The 20,482-nt window shown below is 45.3% G+C and overlaps 1 protein-coding gene across 1 annotated transcript in view; it reads right to left on the bottom strand.

The window, feature by feature from the left end:
- The window catches only part of IP6K2 (inositol hexakisphosphate kinase 2), a 29,225-nt gene extending 22,565 nt beyond the window's left edge, over positions 1-6,660 (bottom strand). Inside the window, exon 1 of the mRNA XM_065885167.1 lies at positions 6,600-6,660. The gene's annotated coding sequence lies outside the window, so the exon portion shown is untranslated. The remainder of the gene's footprint in view (positions 1-6,599) is intronic.
- Positions 6,661-20,482: the final 13,822 nt, after the last annotated feature.

Genomic DNA, 20,482 nt, shown 5'->3' with positions numbered 1-20,482 from the left:
GGTATACTTCATCCATCTCTCTTCTTCCTTTGTTGCTTACTCGGGCAATCTCTCAAGGAAACAGTATGATTATGTTTAGCACTAGAGCCAACAGATATAGGGTCCACACACCTCCACAGGCACCCTGTAGAAGAAGCTGAACTGTGAACTCTCGCTCATGAGAGGGGAAGGAGGAGTAAGGCACAGTCCACATATACCAAGTTTAAAGCACATTAAGCAAATGTGTACCAAAGTGAAAGCTGGCAGGCTTGGACTTAGGTTAATCCCAAGACAAATGTTGCTGCAGCCTCAGCAAAAACACTGAATTTGTTTAGACATGACCTGGGATCTCAATCAGAGAATGGGACAGATGAGAAGGAGGGAAGGTTATAGTAAAAATGCATATCCAATGTTAGTTTTATACTTGTAAAACAAAAATGGTCTATTATTCCTATAAAACAAACATTGCAGGGCAATGCAAGATTTCTGCATTCCCCAAGAGAGTATGATAAGCACACCCAGCCCATGGGGCCACCTCATTTCTGAGTGTGCAGCCGTGGATAGGAAAGCCCTGTGGCCCTGGAGCAGCCCATCTTAAAGATGAACAAGGCTCAAGGCAAGGGGCTGTGGTGGGGTTAAGACAGACTGATGTGGCTCGGGGGGTTTGCCTTTGGGATCCAGCTCAGGTATGGAGCGGGCACATTCTTGAAAACTAAGTGCAGAAATAACAACACTAGAGCCAAGTGTTATGCCTCCTGGTCTCTAACACATCTTATTCCATTAAAAGAAAAGTTCTACTCTTCCTTAGGCTTGGGATTGGACACTCAATTTCTACAAGTATATGTCTCAAGTAAGGTAAACAGATGGATACACAGAGAATACAGGTAATACTAAATGATCTCCCATTTGATCAATCATGAGTTTCAGTTAAATACATTCACAAGACGAGTTAAAAAAAATCCAGCAGTGCAAAGAAAGCTTTGTGAATTTACCACGACAGAGAGCAAGCTGAAGAGGCCCAGGCTGACTCCAGTTGCCCAAAGGGGCTTGTGAAAGCAGGTACTGGAGGCCTGTCTCCAAGTCAGAAAGGTTTCAAGAAAACCCAAAGCTTGAAATCCTTCAGTCCAGAGTGGGATGAGACTTCTGACCACCTTGCAGAGTGGCCAGGAATGAAAGAACACAGGTAAAAGACGTAGCACAGTGAGGGTGTTAGGCAAGGCAGCCGTAGCTCCTATCATTTTTATTTTTTGTAGGTGGGTGCTGTAGGTGTTGACCACATCACTTCTACAATGGCTACATTTCACTAGCACAAAATCAAATCAAGGCATGACTTTTCTGTCGTTACCAGGTGCTTATTTTGCTACCTGTTCTGACCCGGATACCACATTTAGAAGTTATCATCCTCCCAACGATTTCAGTCTTAACCAAGGGGCATTTTGTTGGCATAAAGAACAAAAACTCTTGGATTTCCCTGGTGGTCCAGTGGTTAAGACTGTGTGCTTCCAATGCAGGGGGCACGGGTTCGATCCCTGGTCAGGAAACTAAGATCCCACATGCTGCGGGGCAACTAAGCCCACGCACCACAACTACTAAGCTCACACACCACAACTGCTGAGCTTGCACGCCTCAGCTAGAGCCCGCGTGCTGCAAACTACAGAGCCCAAGCGCTCTGGAACCCATGCGCCACAACTACAGAGCCCACACACCCTGGAGCTTGCGTGCCACAACTAGAGAAGCCCGCACGCCGCAAGGAAAAGATCCCACATGCCGCAACTAAGACCCGACACAGCCAAAAATAAGTAAAATAAATAATAAATTATAAAATAAAATAATCTCCCTGACAAATTGAGGCCTGCCTTATACTTGGGTATAAATGGTGTTTTACCTATTCTTGGTGCCCGCCTTCATCTGTAAACTAGTCATGGTAGCTTTATGTAGGTGCCATAAGGTGGGAACAAGATGTAAAAATCTAGCCTACTGCCTGGCTTACATGCAACGCACTCCTCAAACGTGAGCTGTCCTCTGTCCACCATTCCAGTTCCTACAAAAAGTCCAATGGAAGATGGAGGCCAGAGGGTGGACTTGACAGTATAAGTGGATGAGGGCATGTTAAGCCTGCACTTTTCTGAGGTGGATGAAGAAACGGGGCTTCCGCAACAGGCAGAAGAATGGAGTACCAAGGGACATCCTGCTTAGCTCTTAAAAGAAGACATTTTTAAACTGGTTACAAGTGTGATAAAATGACCACCATTATTAGTTTGGGGTCTCTTTATCCTGTAGATTTTCTTCAGTGCATTTTTCTATTCTTTCCACAAATAGGATCAGGCTATATGTGTTGTTTTGCCTTTTTTTTCCCAAGTAAAATCAGCTTTAGTTTTCTCACCTAACTTTTAAAAAATAGTGATAAAATACTCACAATATAAAATTTACCATTTTAACTATTTTGGGGTGTACAGTTCTGTGGCATGAATTACATTCACACTGTTGTGCAATAATCACCACTATCTCCAGAAGTTTTTCATCATCTCAAACTGCAACTATACACATTAAATAATAAATCCCACTCTCCCTACTCCCCAGCCCCTGGTAACCACCATTCAACTTGCTGCCTCTAATTTGAGTACTCCAGTTTCCCATATAAGTAGAATCATTCAATAGCTGTCCTCTGTTTTGCCATTTCCCCCCCAACTAAACTATATGACTTAGATATCTTGCTACATTTGTCTATATATGAGTCTTTTTAAAGGCTGTATAATAGTCACACAAAATCATAATGTATTTATCGACTTCCCTACTGACACTATTTCCAACTTTTTTCTTACCATAATAATGCAGTGAGCATCCTTGTATCTGTCTTTGCACACCTGTGAAGTATTTCTGTAAGAAAAAGTCCTAGAAGTAGAATCGCTGGGAGCATAGATTTTAAAAGATCTCACCCATTGTTTCACTCTGACCCAACCTATAAAGTATGTGAGCCACTGGATTCTGGAGTATGGTGGCGACATTATATGTTAGGAAAATTAACCGGGCAGAGAGACAAGGAAAAACCTGGCTTCAGAAAGGCTCTGACTTCAACTGCTGGGCAGGGGGTGGTGGGAAAATGTCCTGACAGCCCTCAGGTTCCAGGGTCACCAAGACAACAGGACTGCTATCTCCAGACACCTGTCTCGGACCTCTTTAATGTAACCTCCCCTACTCAGTGGCATACATGGCAGGGCACACGGTCTCCTGTCTTCTCCACTGCACCCACAGAGCCAGCTGCCCTGCCCAGCCTACACAGAAGAACCAAGGAAGAAGGGGGAGAAGGTAAAGAAGCAGGACTTGATAGATGGCGAAGTGTAGCACACTGTCCTTAACCCTTGAGGGAGCAACAGACCCCCTAGAGAATCTGAGACAACTGTGGGACTCTCATGAAAATTCACAGCCTCACTGAACTCTGCATACAATTTGTGGAGTGGGCAACTATGGACTCTATCTTCAGAATCCCTGATTCAGGGAATCAAATTAGAGGGATGAGTCAGATACTGAGTCTTCACAAGTCAGAACAAGGACGTTTTGTTCATGAAGTCAGAAACAGCTGAGAAGATAGTGAGTTGAGCTGCAGACACTTAAATATAAGGGATAATCAAGCAATCAAGAAGAAATGTACAGCAGACAGCTGGAAGCAATGGGAGTGAAGCTTGAGTGAACTTAACTTGAAAACAGATTTGGGAATTACCTACAAAGGGAAGGCAGAAGGCACCCCAAGAGTAATGTGCAAAGAAAGAAGAGCACTGGGTCGAGGCCCCCATAATTGTGAACAGCCTGTGAGCAGAGGGTGCAACGTCAGTGTGAGAGAAGGAGGTCTGTAAGGAGACAAGGAGCAAAACATCTTCATCCTCCTGGAGGCCAAGGGTAAGAATCTCCTCTCTGTTCCACATGGAAAATCTGGACCACATGACACAGAGGGAGGAAGAGGGTCTTGCACTGTGTGGCCCTATAGGTCCCTGACAGCCCTCAGAGTTCAAGGTTTGGGGCTCACTTTTGAATGAGCCTTGGCAGTTCCAACACAACTTCTTCACTGAAAAGATATACAGGTTTGACTCCTTCAAAACCAGCCACCAGAGTCAAAAGGTCTCAAGCACACAGTGTGATGAGCAAAAGCCAGCATATGGGAACCCCTACAGGATAAATGACAGTTGTGTGAACAGATAAATTACAAAACAGAGTAAGCATATATAAATTTAAGAGACAAAAGAGACACTTCAATCAAATGCCATATGCAGACTTTATCTGGATACCAGTTTGAACAAACAACTATAAAAAAATAATGAGACAATCAGGGACATTTGACCATGACTGAATATTTGAAAAAAAAAATTAAGGAATTATCATTGTATTTTAGGCATAATAATGGTGTAAAAACCATGGGTAGAGATACACCTTGTCTTAGAGATACACTAATAATGTATAATGAAATACTTTTGGATAATATACACTTTGGGGATAGGTTTCCTAAAAAAATTCAGCTTTTTTTTTTTTTTTAAGGGGAGGGGAGGAAGGCAGAGTGTAAATGAAACAACATTGGCTAGGAGTTGGTAACTGCAGAAGCTGGTGATGAATGGATGGTTGACAAACCCAAACCAAGTATCCATCATTTTAGGAGACTCTTTTCGTTCAAATTGAGGTAAACGCTAAATTCAATTTTGGGGGAAAAGGCCCCTTCCTTGCTACCAGAATATATTACAAAACACTAGTATTACTTGTTACTTTTATTACTTGGTATGCAGATAGGCAAAAATATAATTTCAAAAACATGCTTTAAAATGTAATCACATGAAAGCAATCATCTACTACACAAAAGTGTTCAATTTGTCTAAGGTGATTACCCCATTAGGTAAAACAATGTCACTTAAAGGAAAAATTCTTCCCCAGTGCATCCTCTTTATGAACCAAACAATGGAAATTTTTCACCTCAGCAAGCTGGCCTCAGGGAGGCTCATCCCTGTTGCCTAGATACGGGTGATATCTCCCTCCAGTGTTACGGAAGGCTCTGGCACCCCTTGCACCCCTCTGCAAAGAAGACTGGTTAAGGTTCATCAGTCAGTAGTTGTGCCTTCCTCACACATTCCACTGCTCAGACAGATATGGGGCTGGTATACCGTGTACTTGTCTGTCACCTGCGAAGCCTTGAAACAAAAAGAAGTCTATTACATTTGCTAAACTGGTTTTTACAATTGTATCAACTCCAGTCCTAGCTCTCATCCACCTGATTTCTAACAATTCCTGAGAATTCTATTCTAAAGTCACAAAGCAGATCAACCAGCTGGAGTAACAGTTAACGGTTCAACTGACGTTTGCCTCCAGAAAAAGTTACTATGTGATCCACTCACTGGCCTATTACATCAATATGATAAAGTATCCATTTTGCTCAGTTTCTAATTCTGGTAATGGTTAAAGTTAAAACAATAACAATACTGCCCTGAAACTTCTCATTAAATACTTAACACCAGATTACAGGATGCAATTACACAAACTCCACAGCAGCAATCTATGTAAATAAGCATTTTAGTTCACTTAAAATGTTACCCTGCTAAAAATGCAAATACAGCAAATAATTAAATACTAGAATTCATCAAAACTACTGTAATTATGGCGCTTTATACAAAGTATCATAAAACTTGTGATCTGCAACATTTCTGTTACCACTTTTTAGAAGTTTCAGTACTTAAAACTATTTTTTCAGATGATTTTATCTTATTCTATGTACAATTTTGTTACCAAAATGCTTCATTCCAATCAGTGATTAGTTTTATTTCCCCGGTATTTAAGAGCACTAGATTTTACTGGTTTTTACATTTTCTTGTCACAACATTTGGGCTCATTTTTCTGCAATTCGGCTTTAATATATGAAACTGAATAAAAGCCAAAAATGATACAAATCATTAGGACGCAAAAGACAAAAAACAGTCTGTAATCCAACGTGAACGAAATGAAAGCTCCATCCATGGTGAAGCTTATCACTATTAAGAAGACGTCCCCGGATCCATTTTAGGACTTTTTGGGATAAGGAGTTTAGGTGTGCAGACTCCCCCACCAGACACCAGCTGACAAGCCCAACTGACATTCAACACTCAAAATGGCTGCACATCTGCCGGCCGCAGGTAACCGTACCTGAGGCGTTGGGCTGACTTCTCCAGCCAGACTCAAGGAGACACCCGTCAATAACCCGGAAGATCGTGGACACCAATGTCCTGGGGAGACGCCCTCAATGACCTAGGAGATCTTACCCTCTCCAATGACTGGAGACTTCAATAACAGGGGGAGATCCCGCACCACCAAAATATCCGGGAGACCCCCCCCCCCAATGACCAGGTAAGATTCTGCCCGTCAAAACCAGGGGAAATCGCCTCTCCCCAATAACCTGAAGAAATAATGCCTCTCTCAAATGACCCGGGGAAATCTGGCCCCACAAGGACCCTGAGAGATCTCTTCTACTCCCATCATCGCGGGAGAGCCCCTCCCAAAAAACCCGGGAACACCCCTAATGACCAGAGACCTCGCTCCCCGACGACCCGGAGAAACCCTCCTCCAAAGCCCCTGGGGCGGCAGAGCAGTAGGCCGAGCAGACCGGGCGTTACCTGCTATCTCAGCCGGTCCCGCGGAGCTTCCGTCCTATTGTTTCTCTCCCACCAAGATGGCGGCCGCTGCGGCGAGCCCCGCCCCCCGCGCCTCACTCCCGGAGCCCCTCACTATTGGCTCGCACCGGGAGCCCAGCTCGCGGACTGGGCGGCCCAAAAAGCGCTGTTGCTAGGGCGCCCGGATTCGTTGTAGTGGTTTCCGGAAGGGGCGGTGCATGGGGCGGGGTTAGCGAGAGGGGTGGAGTCTTGTCTGTCTAGATGGGAGAGAGTGGCCAAGGAAGTCAGGTTGGGTGGACAGGTGAGCTTCGAGCCCAGGGGTGCAATACGGGATGCCAGGGGTACAGATGGTCAGCCAACTGTACCATTTTTCCTGGGTCCCAGCGGTTTCCTGGAGTGCAGGACTTTCAATATTAACATTGAGACAGTCTGCAGCAATCTGGGAAGTTGGTCACCCTAGCAGATGGATGGACAGAGGACCGGATGTGGCTGGACGGAAAGATGGACAAAAGAGTGGCTGTAGACGGTGGATAAAGGGCGGTTGTATGCACAGGTGGACAGATGACTGGATGTAGATGGATGGACAAATGACTCGATATAGAGAGGTGAACAGAGGAGTGGCTGTATAGTCCTTTGTGGACTGGTGGGTGACCCAGTGTCCAACCCAGGTTCCACCAAGCTCCACACTACAGAGCTTGTCTGAAGCTCGTTTGTCCTGGGCCCTGTGTTAGCCAGAAGGTCTCCCACCTGAGTTAATATCATTGTGGCTGGCAAAAGCAAGGGAGGATGGGGATGCTACTGAGAGTGGGTAGAACCTCCTACCTGTTCTCTGCTCTTTTAAAAAATCCCTGTGTGCTGGCTGTTTGCAGAGGTGTGGATTCATGCATATACTCATTCATTCAACAACTATTTATGGAGCATCTACGCTCTGTGCTGGAAATACAGCAGTGAACAAAAACAGTAGGAAAAAAAAAAAAGCCTGCCCTTACGAGGATAGGCAGGAAAGATTTCCTGTGACCAGCTGATCTCTCCTCTCTTGGAAGCACAATCCCTGTGTGGCTTCCAGGGCCCCATGCCCTCCTGGCTTCCTCTGACCTCACTGGTTCCTCCTCTTCACCTTTTCTCTGTCTACACTATTGCTCTCATAATCTTACCCAGGGTCATGGCTTCAAATTCCACTTACATGTCTATCACTCCCAAAGGTGTATGTCCAGGCAGACCTTTTCTGAGTGCCAGACTCAATGTCCAGCTATGGACTAGGCACCCGCACTCTGACTTCCTCTTGGCACCTCAAACTCAACTTGTGCCACCCTAGCTCCAGCTCATCCCCTAAACCTACTCCACCCCAACTCCCCCAGCTCAAGTGATGGCAGCTCAGTCCTTCCTACTGTTCAGGCCAAACACCTCAGACTTTGTCTTGACTACTTTCTTTCCCACTTACATTCAATGCATCAGGAAGTCCCGTTGCTTCCATTGCATCATCTACCCAGAATGAGACCACTTCTTGCCAGGTGCATGGCTTCCACCTAGTCCAAGCCACCACCATCTCTCCCCAGGACAATGTCACAGCCACATCCCAGTCTTTTGCTGCTGCCCTTGCCACCTTCAGTCAGTTCTCCACACATCAGCCTATGAATACATGAGTCAGAACCTCTCATACCCAGCTCGGAACCCTACAGTAGCAACTCCCCCAAAGAAAAGCCAGAGCTGGCAAGGGCTCCATTATTCCCCATTACCTCTCTGCCTGCATCTCCTTTGTTCACCTCTAGAAGCACTGCTCATCTCCTAAAGTTTCTCATGTGTCACAGTCTGTGCACTCTCATGTCTCAAGTGGAAATCTCTTTTGCTCATGGATGTGTCCTGACCACCTCAAACACCAAGTAAGCTCCAGAAATACCTGTTGACTGGACTAAATAAAAAGAATGCCATGTGGTATTAAGTGATAAAAAATAAAATGGGGCAGTGGGATGTTGTGGCAGGATGAGAGTGCCCCAGACCAAGGCTAGCCCTGGGTCAGGCCAAGAAGGCCCTCCACACCCAGTGGAATTACACCCGGCCCAGCTCCTGCTCCTGTTCCCTGTCTGTGGCTTCAGGACCTGCAGTAGCTGCTGTAGCTACAGAATAAAGGCCCAACAGGCACCAGTCATTCAGGCCTTCACAAACAGGCATGGCCCCTTCCTCTGCCCACCCAATCTCCCATTCCAGTGCTCCCATGGGTGGGGAGGAAACTAGACAGGGCAAGGTCTCCCTGGGGGCAGTCCCAGTCTTAATTCACTCTTCCATTCCTTCCATAAGTGCTTAGCCAGGGCTTACTGGGGCTAGATACTGGGTACATGGCAAGAATGGACACAGCAAGAATTCCAATGATTTACAGAGTCCTTACCATCCAGCAGGGAGTGGATGGGGGTGCATGTGAAGGATGAATACAGCAAATAACTAATTATGGGCAGAGTGAATACAGTGGAGGAAAGGAACCAAGCTGATGTACAGAGTATTGTGTTTATGTCTAAGGCAGCAGGAAAGGTGAGTCTGAGAAGTGGACATCAGAGCTAAGATCAACCAAAGGCATGACTGATCAGGGAAAGATCTAAGAGAAATCATTCCTGGCAGAAAGCATAGCAAGTACAAAGACCCCAAGGAAAGCACAATTTTGGCATGGTGGAAGATTTTGAAGATTGTGATTGGGTCTAATGGAAGAAATAGCTCAGAGCTCAATGAAAAGATGCACAGAGCACAAAGGCATGAGGGAACAGACCAGAGATTTGGGGGCCAAATCCAGGAATCCTGATGTGCAAACAATAGGAGTTCCCGACATAAAGAAAATGCTGTGTTTGCATATGGGTGGTATTGAGCACATTCCCAGGCAGTATGGAAGGGAAAGACTATAGTAAAATTCTTAAACTTCAAGGAGAAAGAGGACATTGTACAAGCTCCCAGATGGATAATACAAGTTATCTACCAAGGAAGAAGAGCCAGCTGTTCCTGAACTCTCCCCCTTAACACAGGCACATTATCTGCTACCTATGCCCAGCCAAGGGACAGTCCTCATACCTGGAGAGGGAAGGTAGCCACTAATGGAATGGAAAAGTACTAGAATTTCCAAATTACCAAAGAAAAATTAAATGAATGGCATCTTCTTAAAAGAGAGAGGGAATTCCCTGGTGGTCCACTGGTTAGGACATGGAGCTGTCACTGCTGGGGACCCAGGTTCAATCCCTGGTCAGGGAACTAAGATTCTGAAAGCTTCGAGGTGTGGCCAAAAAAAAAAAAAAAAAGAGAGAGAGAGAGGGAAAAGGAAAGTTATAAGTTAGCTGTATGAAATTGCTAGCATTCAACTATTTTGACCTATAAAAAATGGTAGTTTCAAATAGCTCAACTGAATAAAAAGATGAAACCACAAAGTAAAAAAATAAGAAAGTAATTATGGAATGAGCAAAGTCAAGCATATTTATCATACTAAATAGGGACACCCTGAACCCCCTTTAAAGACCTAGAGACTGGATTAGAAAAACAAAATCCTGCCACATACTATTTATAAGAAAGACACTTGAAACCATAAGAAAAGAAAAGGCTGAAAATAAAGGAGTTGGCAAACAGTGAGGTCAGGCCAGCACAAACTAGAAGAGAGCAGGAGTAGCCAGTGACATTAAAGAAGGTAGGATTTAAGGTGACAGGCATTGAGCAAAATAAAGAGGACCACTACCTAACAAAGGCACAATTTATGAAAAAGATATGAAATATAAAATAATCATAAGTCAACATACACCAGGTACTAAAACTTTTTTCTTCTTAATGAGGAACTAGACAACATTGGCATTAACACTATTATTATTACACATTGGCTTAGAGTTCTAGCAAACGTAATAAGGCAAGGAAATGAAATGTTATAAATATTGGAAAGAAAGAGATTACACACTCTTTAGTTAATGCCATGATTGTAAATCTAGAAAATCCAAAGGACTTTCTTGAAAACTACTACAATTAATAAGAGAAAATTTAAGGTGATAAATACAAGAAAAATATATTTAAAATAATAGCATTTACTAAAAATAAGCCTCTAGAAATAAATAAAAACAAGAAAAACATTCAATTGATAATAACTATAAAATATTTAGGAATAAATTATTAAGAAAAGTATAGGAACTGTATAGGTGGGAGACATATGAAACCTTATTAAAGGGGACTTCCCTGGTGGTCCAGTGGTAAAGATTCTGCCTTCCAATGTAGGGGACCGGGGTTCGATCCCTGGTCAGGGGACTAAGATCCCACATGCCCTGGGGCTTGTGCCACACTACTGAGCTCCTGACCCTCAACTAGAGAGCCTGTGTGCCACAAACTACAGAGCTCACCCACCCTGGAGCCCATGTGCCACAGCTACGGAAGAGAAAACTGCCCGCCACAACTAGAGAGAAGCCTGTGCACCGCAAGGAGAGATGCCGCATGCCTCAACAAAAATCCCGCGTGCTGCCACTGAGATCCCATGCAGCCAAAAATAAATGAAAAATGTCTTAAAAAAATCTTATTAAAGGACATGAAACCTATAGAATATTACTAAAGGATAAGATATGAACAAGTGGAAAGACATACTAAATTCATGATGTGGTGTGTGGTCCAGATCTCAGCCCTCAGCTGTCTCCCTCTGAAAATGGTCCTTGGCAGAAGGCAGCCACCTCACCCAAGGTTAACCACCCCACTCTGAAGGTAACCTTCTGCCCTCCTAGCTACTACTTCTCCTGCAGAGGTAACCACTATTCTGACTTCCGTTACCATGGATAAATTTTGCACATTTAAAATTTCATATATATTGAATTATACAATATGTACTTTTTTGGTGTCTGGCATTTTTATTCAATGTTGTGTCTATGAGCTTCATCCATATTACTGTGTATTGCTATAGTCTTATCTCTTTCGTATCTATATAGTATTCCATTACATGACTATACCACAAATTATCCATCTGCTCTACTGTTGATAGCCATCTAGATTAATTCCAGATTTTGGCTAGCATGAATATAGTTTCCATAGATGTTGCTTCACTTGTCTTTTCGTGGACACAAACCATTCATTTCTGCGGCATATAACCCAGGGTGTTTTTGACCCTTCCACCATCATCCTTATCATGCTGCCTTTTGTCTTCATGCTTGTGGGCCCAGCTTTGCTAGGTAGTTACTGTCTCTCCAGACATCACATTAGTATTCAAAGCAGGAGGAAATCCTGCTGTTGGCACCAGCCACATCTTTCCCCTTTATCAGGTAAGCAAACACCTTCCCAGAACTCCCAGCAGATTTATATTTGTTATTTTTTTAATTAATTAATTTATTTATTTATTTTTGGCTGTGTTGGGTCTTTGTTGCTGCCCGTGGGCTTTCTCTAGTTGCTGCAAGCGGGGCTACTCTTTGTTGCGGTGCGTGGGCTTCTCACTGCACTGGTTTCTCCTGTTGCGGAGCATGGGCTTCAGTAGTTGTGGCGCACGGGCTTAGTTGCTCCGCGGCATGGGGGATCTTCCCGGACTGGGGCTCAAACCCGTGTTCCCTGCATTGGCAGGCAGATTCTTAACCACTGTGCCACCAGGGAAATCCCTAGCAGACTTATATTTATTTCTCAATGACTAAAACTGGGTCATTTGTGGCCACCCGTAGGTGCAAGGAGGCTGAGAGTTCAGGGAATGGAGTCAGGGAATCACTTGAGACTGGACACTTGCCACCCTGGAAAAAATCCAGATTTGTTAGCAAAGATGAAGGAGAAAAAGCTATTGGGAGGCAACCAACAAAATCCCACAAACTGAAAAGATGTTCAAACTCATCAGGAAGCAAGGAAGGCAAATCAAAGTGAAAAATGTAACAATGGCAAAACTATGGAGACAGTAAAAAGAACAGTGGTTGCCAGGCATTTGAGGGAGAAGAAGAGATAAATAGGTGGAGCACAGGAGATTTTTTTAGGGCAGTGAAACTATACTGTATAATATTATAATGGTAGATACATGTTATTAGAATTTGTCAAAACCCATGGAATGTACAACACAAAGAATGAACTCTATGTAAACTATGGACTTTGGTTGATGATGTGTTAACATTGGTTCATTGATTGGAACAAACATACCACACTAGTGCAGGATGTTGATGGTGAGGGAAGCTGTGTGTTGTGGGGGAAGGAGCTATATGGGAACTCAATTTTGCTATGAACCTATAACTGCTCTAAAAAAAAGTCTATTTTTAAAAATTAATTAATTTGGTCCCGCCGGGTCTTAGTTGCAGCAGGGGGGCTCCTTAGTTGTGGCTCGCTTACTCCTTAGTTTTGGCATGAAAGTCTTTTTTATTTTTTTAAAGAGTAGCAATGAGAATAAGTCATTTTATATTTAGTAGACTAGCAAAAGTTAAAAAGAGCTACACCAACTCTGGCTTTCAGGGATGTGAGGAAAAGGATTTGTCCAAACACTGTTGACAAAGGTAAGATCAGTTATAGCCTTTTTGGAAAGCAATCTGACAAACTCCACTAAAATAAAAATACATATGTGGAACTTCCCTGGTGGTCCAGTGGTTAAGACTGCCTTCCAATGCAGGGGGTGTGGGTTCCATCCCTGGTTGGGGAGCTGATATCCCTCATGCCTCAGGGCCAAAAAAACAAAACATAAAACAGAAGCAATATTGTAACAAATTCAATAAAGACTTTCCACATCAAAAAAAAAAAGCATATGCTTTTGGGCCCTATAATCCCAATCTTGGGATTCTCCCTTATAGAAATAGGTGTAGTGGAAAATATTTGCAAAGTGATGGCCCATTCACAAAAGCACAGTTGGTGACATTTTGGTACCTCCATATTGTTCTGGTTACTATACTGTGTAACAAATTACCCAAATTTAGTGGCTTAAAATAGCAACATTTATTTTGCTCACAAATCTGCCCTTTGTGAAGAATTCAGTGGAGACTGCTCTTCTCTGCTGCATCAGTCTGGGCCACTGAAAAGCTAGGGCTGGAATCATCGGAAGGCTCCTCACTTGAATTCTGGTGTTTGATTTTGGCTGTCAGCTAAGACTTTTCTTTTTTCTTTTTTTTTTTTTCTGGCCACGCAGCCCTCAGCAGTGAGAGCGCCGAGTCCTAAGCACTGGACTGCCCAGGAACACCCACACATGGCCTCTCCATGTGCCCTGGGCTTCCTCACAACATGGTGGTTATTAGTTTCCAAGGGTGATTGTCCCAAGAGAGAGCAAAACAGGTGGAAGCTGTATCATCTTTCTAACCTAGACTCAGAAGTCACAGAGTCATTTCTGCCTGATTCTATTCATTAGAAGCAAAGTCATTAAGGCCAGGCTATATCCAAGGAGAGGGAAATTAGACTCCACATTTTGTAAGAGAAGTATTGGAAAGTGTGTGGACGCGTTTTAAGTTACCATCAAAAAGAAGGAATTGGAATAAATAATACCACTTGAATTGGAGGGCCTGCCACAAAATTTAGATGAGAAAGGTAAGATGCAGAAAGGCGTATACAAAATGATCTAAATATGTAAACCAAAGACAAACCACTCTGTGTAAATGTGTGTATATATGTATAGTGTGCATATATATATATATATATATATATATATAAACAAGGAGAAATATAGGCAACATATTCTTGCAGCCAAGGCTTCCAGAGAGTGATGGTGATAGAAGGGAGAGGCAGAGGTAAGCACAAGAGAAAAAGATAAAAGACTGCATTAAAAACTAGAAGTTAGGATGGGTTCGCCCTTATGCATTTAATTATAGGTATATATTTCACCATACGAGGAAAGTGATTTTTTTGGCGGGTGGGGGGGGCATGCTGAATGGCTTGCAAATCTTAGTTTCCCGACCAGGGATTGAACCAAGGGCCACAGCAGTGAAAGTACTGAGTCCTAACCACTAGACCTCCAGGGAAGTCATGGAAAGTGATTCTTTAGAGAGGTATGTTTAGGTGATAAAAACAATCAAGAAAGACCTTACCTTAAAACTCAGGATAGAGCAAGGAGGAATGGCTGGTGTGCCCCAAGAGGGGCTGCAGGGACCTGACAGTGTTCTTCATCTGGGTTGTACTTTGTGAGTGTTTGGCCTATGAGAAACCAGTGAGCAGAATGTTCTTGTTTTATGCACCCTTGGTATATTCCACACTTAAAATTTTTTTAATTTAAAAATGAAAGGAGGGCTTCCCTGGTGGCTCAGTGGTTGAGAGTCTGCCTGCCGATGCAGGGGGCGCGGGTTCGTGCCCCGGTCCGGGAAGATCCCACATGCTGCGGAGCTGCTGGGCCCGTGAGCCATGGCCGCTGAGCCTGCGCGTCCGCAGCCTGTGCTCGGCAACGGGAGAGGCCACAGCGGTGAGAGGCCCGCATACCACCAAAAAAAAAAAAAAAAAAAAAAAAAGGAAAGAAAAGCAAACGTTGCAGGAAGTTCCCAGTGGGTAGAGTGAAGAGACAGGAGAGGGACCCTGGCCTGGGACTACTGGACACTCAGCTCAGTGGAGTGTCCCAGATGGAGGTATAAATCTGGAGTGAGCAGCGTGGAGATAACACCCCAAGCCAGGCTGTCCCTGACAAAACCTCCCAGGGAGGGAGAGAGGAAAACCCAGAGTGGAGCCCTGGGTTGCTTCAACATTTAACTCTAGCCTTGGTAAAACCTGGCAATGGAGGTTGGAAGAAAACCAGGAGAACTGGATGCTCCTGAGAAGGTGGTGTGTTTTTTTGTTTGTTTGTTTTTGGCAGTGCTGCTTGGCTTGCGGGATCTTAGTTCCCCGACCAGGGATCGAACCCGTGCCCCCTGCTGTGGAAGCGTGGAGTCCTAACCACTGGACTGCCAGGGAATTCTGAGAAGGTGGTTCTTGAAGCAGGAGGAAGTTCGCCATGGTGAATTCGGCTGAGACTCCAGAGAGCCGGCTCTGCCCTCATCTGTGCATCAGCTCTGTCTGCCCGTGTTAGCCACTCGGGAGGGCAGGGTTGCGCTGTGACAAATGGGAGGTGAGGAGGCAACTGCAGGCAAATCTCAAGGCTTTTGCTGTGAAGGGAGAACAGTGGGGCAGGAGCTGGAGGAGGACATGGGGGACAGAGGAGGAGCCCTGAGCTTCTGACCCATCGCTTCTGTTTTTTCTCTAAAATCAAGGTGAGGCCATTGCTGGGGGAGGGTGAGCAGGGATGCAAGAGGTTAGAGGACAGGGCCGGGCAGCAAGCAGTGCAAGGGGCCTGGAGGTGAAGGATGGCAGGGAGGTGCTGATCAGAGACCTCATCTCAGGGATGTAACCAGGCCCCAGGCAGGAATGGGCCAGGGTGAAAGAGGTCGTCCAAAGGTGGAGGGGATGAGAGTTGGACCAGGAGGTTGAGGAGACTGCAGCTGGGGAGCCTGATTTATGTGTGTGAACAGCTGTGGCTCCCCTGTGGCACCTTGTCCCTTCCACGCAGCCCTGGCCTGGGGCTGGAATTGAGGTAGCGCTCCTATCTGCTAGGGCCTGGGCCTGGGGAGCGGTGGGGATGGGAGTGCATACAGTTGTTTTGGGATCAGACATCTCTCGGAATTCCTTTCCCTTCCTGTTTCTCAAATGGAGCTGGTCATTCTCACTCAACCCCACCCTCTCCAGCCTGGAGTCCTCCCAGGGCCCCCAGCACTCAAGGGTTGGATATGCATCTCTGAGTAGGGAACATGATGTTCTCACCTGGGCAGGGGAGGGACTCAAATCCCAGATGTTCCCCCAACTCCAGCCAGGCCTGGGACTGGTCCATGTGGGGAGGGGCTGGCTGCAAATCATTCCTAACATTTTTTTTTTTCCAAAACAAAAGGCAGCAAAATTACCAAGAAAATGATTCCACAGGGCCAGAGTGGAGGTGATTTCCAGCATCCTCGACACATACACCCTTGTTACCAGCACATGTGGGAAGTGAAGACTCTAGAGAGACACTCGGAAAAATTCCCATTGTGTTGGAGGCCAGCCTGGTCTCAGTGGGCCCTACACCTGCACTTTTTTTTGCGGTATGCGGGCCTCTCACTGTTGTGGTCTCTCCCGTTGCGGAGCACAGGCTCCGGACGCGCAGGCTCAGCGGCCATGGCTCACGGGCCCAGCCGCTCCGCGGCATGTGGCATCTTCCCAGCCCGGGGCACGAACCCGTGTCCCCTGCATTGGTAGGCGGACTCTCAACCACTGCGCCACCAGGGAAGCCCCTACACCTGCACTTTTAATGTACCTTCACTTGCATGTTGTAAACCTGGCCCTTCGACCAGGTCCCAGACGTGAGGCTCGCCCTCTTATGTTATAAAATAGTTTCACCCATTTATCAGGTACTAGGATAACCCACCCTAGTTTTCAGTCATCAGGCCAGCTCTGTCAGAGAGTAGGGGCTGCTTTTTCTGTGAGCCCAAGATGCCCAGCTTAAAGTGAGCACAATGGGAGAGACCACACCAGCCACTGGGCTCCAGCCACCTACTGTAGTTGGGCCTTGGCCCAGCCCAGGCATGTGAGAGGCAAGGCTGGAATCCTCCTAGGCCAATGCCTGTGGGCAAAGCCAAGGGCAGTGGGGGTGGATGCCTTCCCATAAGCCTACCTCTTTCTTCACAGTGGAGCAAGCGAAGGCCCTAGATGAGAACTCCAACTCATCCTCGTCTGACTCGCCTCAGGCAGGAGCTGCCAGCCTGGTGGAACCATCGTGAGTTCTGAGGTAGAAGCAGTGCCTGAGTTGGAGGTCTGCGGATCATATACCCTCTGTCCCCCAGCTCCATCCTGTTTGGGAAAGTGCTATGGCTTCCAGAGCTGCCAGAGGGAAGAGCCCCTCATTTAGAGGTCCAGGCCGATTCCTGGGGGCATCTGAGCCCATGCATGGCCCTATTTCTCACCCCAGGCATGGGGCTGGCTGCACAGCTCTGAGACAGGATGCCAGTGGTCCAAGGTGGCTCACGCAGGGTTCTCACTTGCCTGGAACTAATGCACATCTGCCTCAAAGGCCTCTTCCCTGCCTGTCCTACAGGCCTAAGACTTAGCTTCAGGTCCCTTGCTTCTTCAGCTGTCTGGGATGGGCTCATGGCAGGTATGGGAATGTGTACTGCAGGTGTCCCTTCACGCCCAGGCCTTTCATTTTCAGGATAAAAATGTCCAGTTTAACTATGCTTGAATATTATGCTGGAAAGTGCTGGTCTGCTCATCTGGTGGGTCTGGACTTTAGCTCTTCCTTTTTACTTGTTTGCTAGGAAAAAAAAAAACAAACCAGCTGCACACCTCTGCCTCCTCTTTCTGGGGACTGGAGGGCCTAGCCAGAGAGGAGATTGCTGGATCCTAGCTTTCAGCAGCATATACAGTGGCTTTTGACCCCTGCCTCAGTGCAATTCTGCAGAGGGAGGAAGGGCCATGGAGATTTGGCTGGTACTATCTGTTTCGACAGCTCTTCCCCGAGAGCTGACTGGCAAATACCCATTCTTCTGCCTGTCAGGATGGACTGATTAGTGAAGTCAGGTCCTGCTCGCTTTCCTAGTGTCTGGGGTAGCTCCCAGTCCCTCTGTGGTTTCATATTCTGGTCTGGTCAGCCTCCTGCCCTGTAGTCTTCAAATGGGCTGGGCATTGCTTGACTCTGTGTACTTAAACACACAGAATAGAGAGAAATGCCCACAGGATCAAGGATTCTATTTGGGAAAGAGTCAAAGAGGAAGGGGTGGAAATGTCACACAAAAGAGACACTTCCCACAAAATTTGATTCTTAGCACATCATCAGAGAAGACAACCTAGGCCAGAAAGGCATATCCAGCCAAACTTAATTTTGACATTTAGGATGACTAGTATGAAGATGACAATTTCTGAGATGTCCTTACCTGGAGGGAGCTTTCCTTAAAATCTTAAATCTAGTCTTTCTCTTTTGACAGCTTCCTAGGTGCTTCTGTAACCATAATTATGTGATGCAAGCTAAAGCAGTGAGGAACATTGCACGCTTGTGTGTCCAAACTACTCACTTTAAGAAGAGGCAGTGGGAGCCATATAGAGAAGAGCAGCATGACCAAGGGCAACAACAGGCACTGGAAGCATGATCATCCTTGAAATGGGAGACTGGGGCTGCTGTCCATGTGAGTCCAGAAACATGAGGATAAGCTCCATAGCACTGGAGGAAAGGTCCAGGAATGCCCTTCGGACCCCAGCGTCATTACTCTTGATAATTCCTGGGATTTAAACAGTGTCAGGAATGGCCACAGCAGGTAATCAAGATTTTGTTCAATGAACAAATGAGCTGAGTCAGACCTAATTTCTGACATTCTAATTCAGAACTTAGATAATACTCATCTCATCTGAATTCACAACTGATTATTTAATATGTTCCTGGTTGACACTCTGCATTTCCCCAATCAGGTAACAGTATGTATCACTGGCCATCATCTGTGATAAGGCATTTGTCTGTAGAGAGGATGGGTAAAGGAAGCAAAATTCATATTTAACATGAATGTCTTGTGAAACAACCCCAATTTCCTTAATCACATTATAAGTAATACTGTTTTAACTCTGTTGCTATAAAATTGATGCACTAAGATTGCTAAGGATATATTCAGGTAATTTTTTTTTTTTTTTTAACTTTTGGCCACACCACGTGGAATGCAGGATCTTAGTTCTCCAACCAGGGATGGAACCCATGCCCCCTGCAGTGGAAGCGCAGAGTCTTAACCACTGGACAGCCATTGAAGTCCCAATATTCAGGTAATTTTGATGGCACAGATTTCTAGCTTCCTGTTAGAACATACATAGAAAGCAAAGTCCTCCTAAGATATTCACTCTTCCAGGCTGAGACTGTGGACCATATGATCTTGTCATAGTCCTGGCACTTCCTAATTGTTCATAGCAATACCACCACCAAAACCACAAAGGCCAAACCATATTTAATTTTTAAAGCCTTGAAACAAGGTCAGTTTGGCTTTGAGGGTTCAACTACTAGTTTCTTGGGCCCCACGTAGATATTTTTTATATTCACTTATTACTTGGCCCTTTTGTACTGTCAGGTGAAGGCAAGATCAAAGTGGAACATGATTTTGTTATAGAATGACCTTCCTTTGGACACTAGGAAACAAACTATAAATACAGCAGGCTATCGCAGAGTCATTGCTAGTTCTGGTTACAGCCATGTTACAGAGAAGGAAATAATTAATATTGTCAGACAGGAGATATTTTCTGCTGGGCTTCATTGGTGAGTATATCTTCCCCAGCAAGGGATATATTGGATGCCCTTGTACACCATCCCCAAACAATTCAAATACCATGTTGTCATGGTTAATTTTATGTGTCAACTTACGGGCCATGGAGTGCCCAGATATTTGGTCAAACATTGTTCTGGGAGTTTCTGAAAAGGTGGTTTTGGATGAAAGTAACATTTAAATTAGTGGACTGAGTAAAGCAGATTGCCCTCCCTAATGTGGGTGGGCCTCATCCAATCAGTTGAAGGTCTGAACAGAACAAAAAGCCGGACTCTCCCAAGTAAGAGAGAATTATCCTGCCTGACTGCCTTCAAACTGGGACATCATCTCTTCCTGGGTCTTAAGCCTGCCAGCCTTTGGGTGGGAAATATGCTATTGGCTCTCCTGGTTCTCAGGTCTTCAGACTCAGACTAGAATTAAACCATCAGCTTTCCTACGTCTACAGCTTGCCAACTTGCCCTTCATATCCTGGAACTTACATAACTGTGTGAGCCAATTCCTTATAGTAAATCTCTCTCTCTCTCTCTCTTTTATTGTTTTGGCTGTGCTGTGCAGCTTGTGGGATCTTAGTTCCCTGACCAGGGATTGAACCTGGGGACATGGCAGTGAAAGCGCCAAGTCCTAACCACTGGACTGCCAGGGAATTCCCATAAATCTCTTTATATATACACACACACACACCTCACACATACACGCTATTGGTTCTGTTTCTCTGGAGAACCCTAATATATATGT

This window comes from Phocoena phocoena, chromosome 10 (genome assembly GCF_963924675.1).
Source record: "Phocoena phocoena chromosome 10, mPhoPho1.1, whole genome shotgun sequence".
In the NCBI taxonomy this organism is placed as follows: domain Eukaryota; kingdom Metazoa; phylum Chordata; class Mammalia; order Artiodactyla; family Phocoenidae; genus Phocoena; species Phocoena phocoena.
This window is presented reverse-complemented; position numbering and strand designations above follow the sequence as displayed.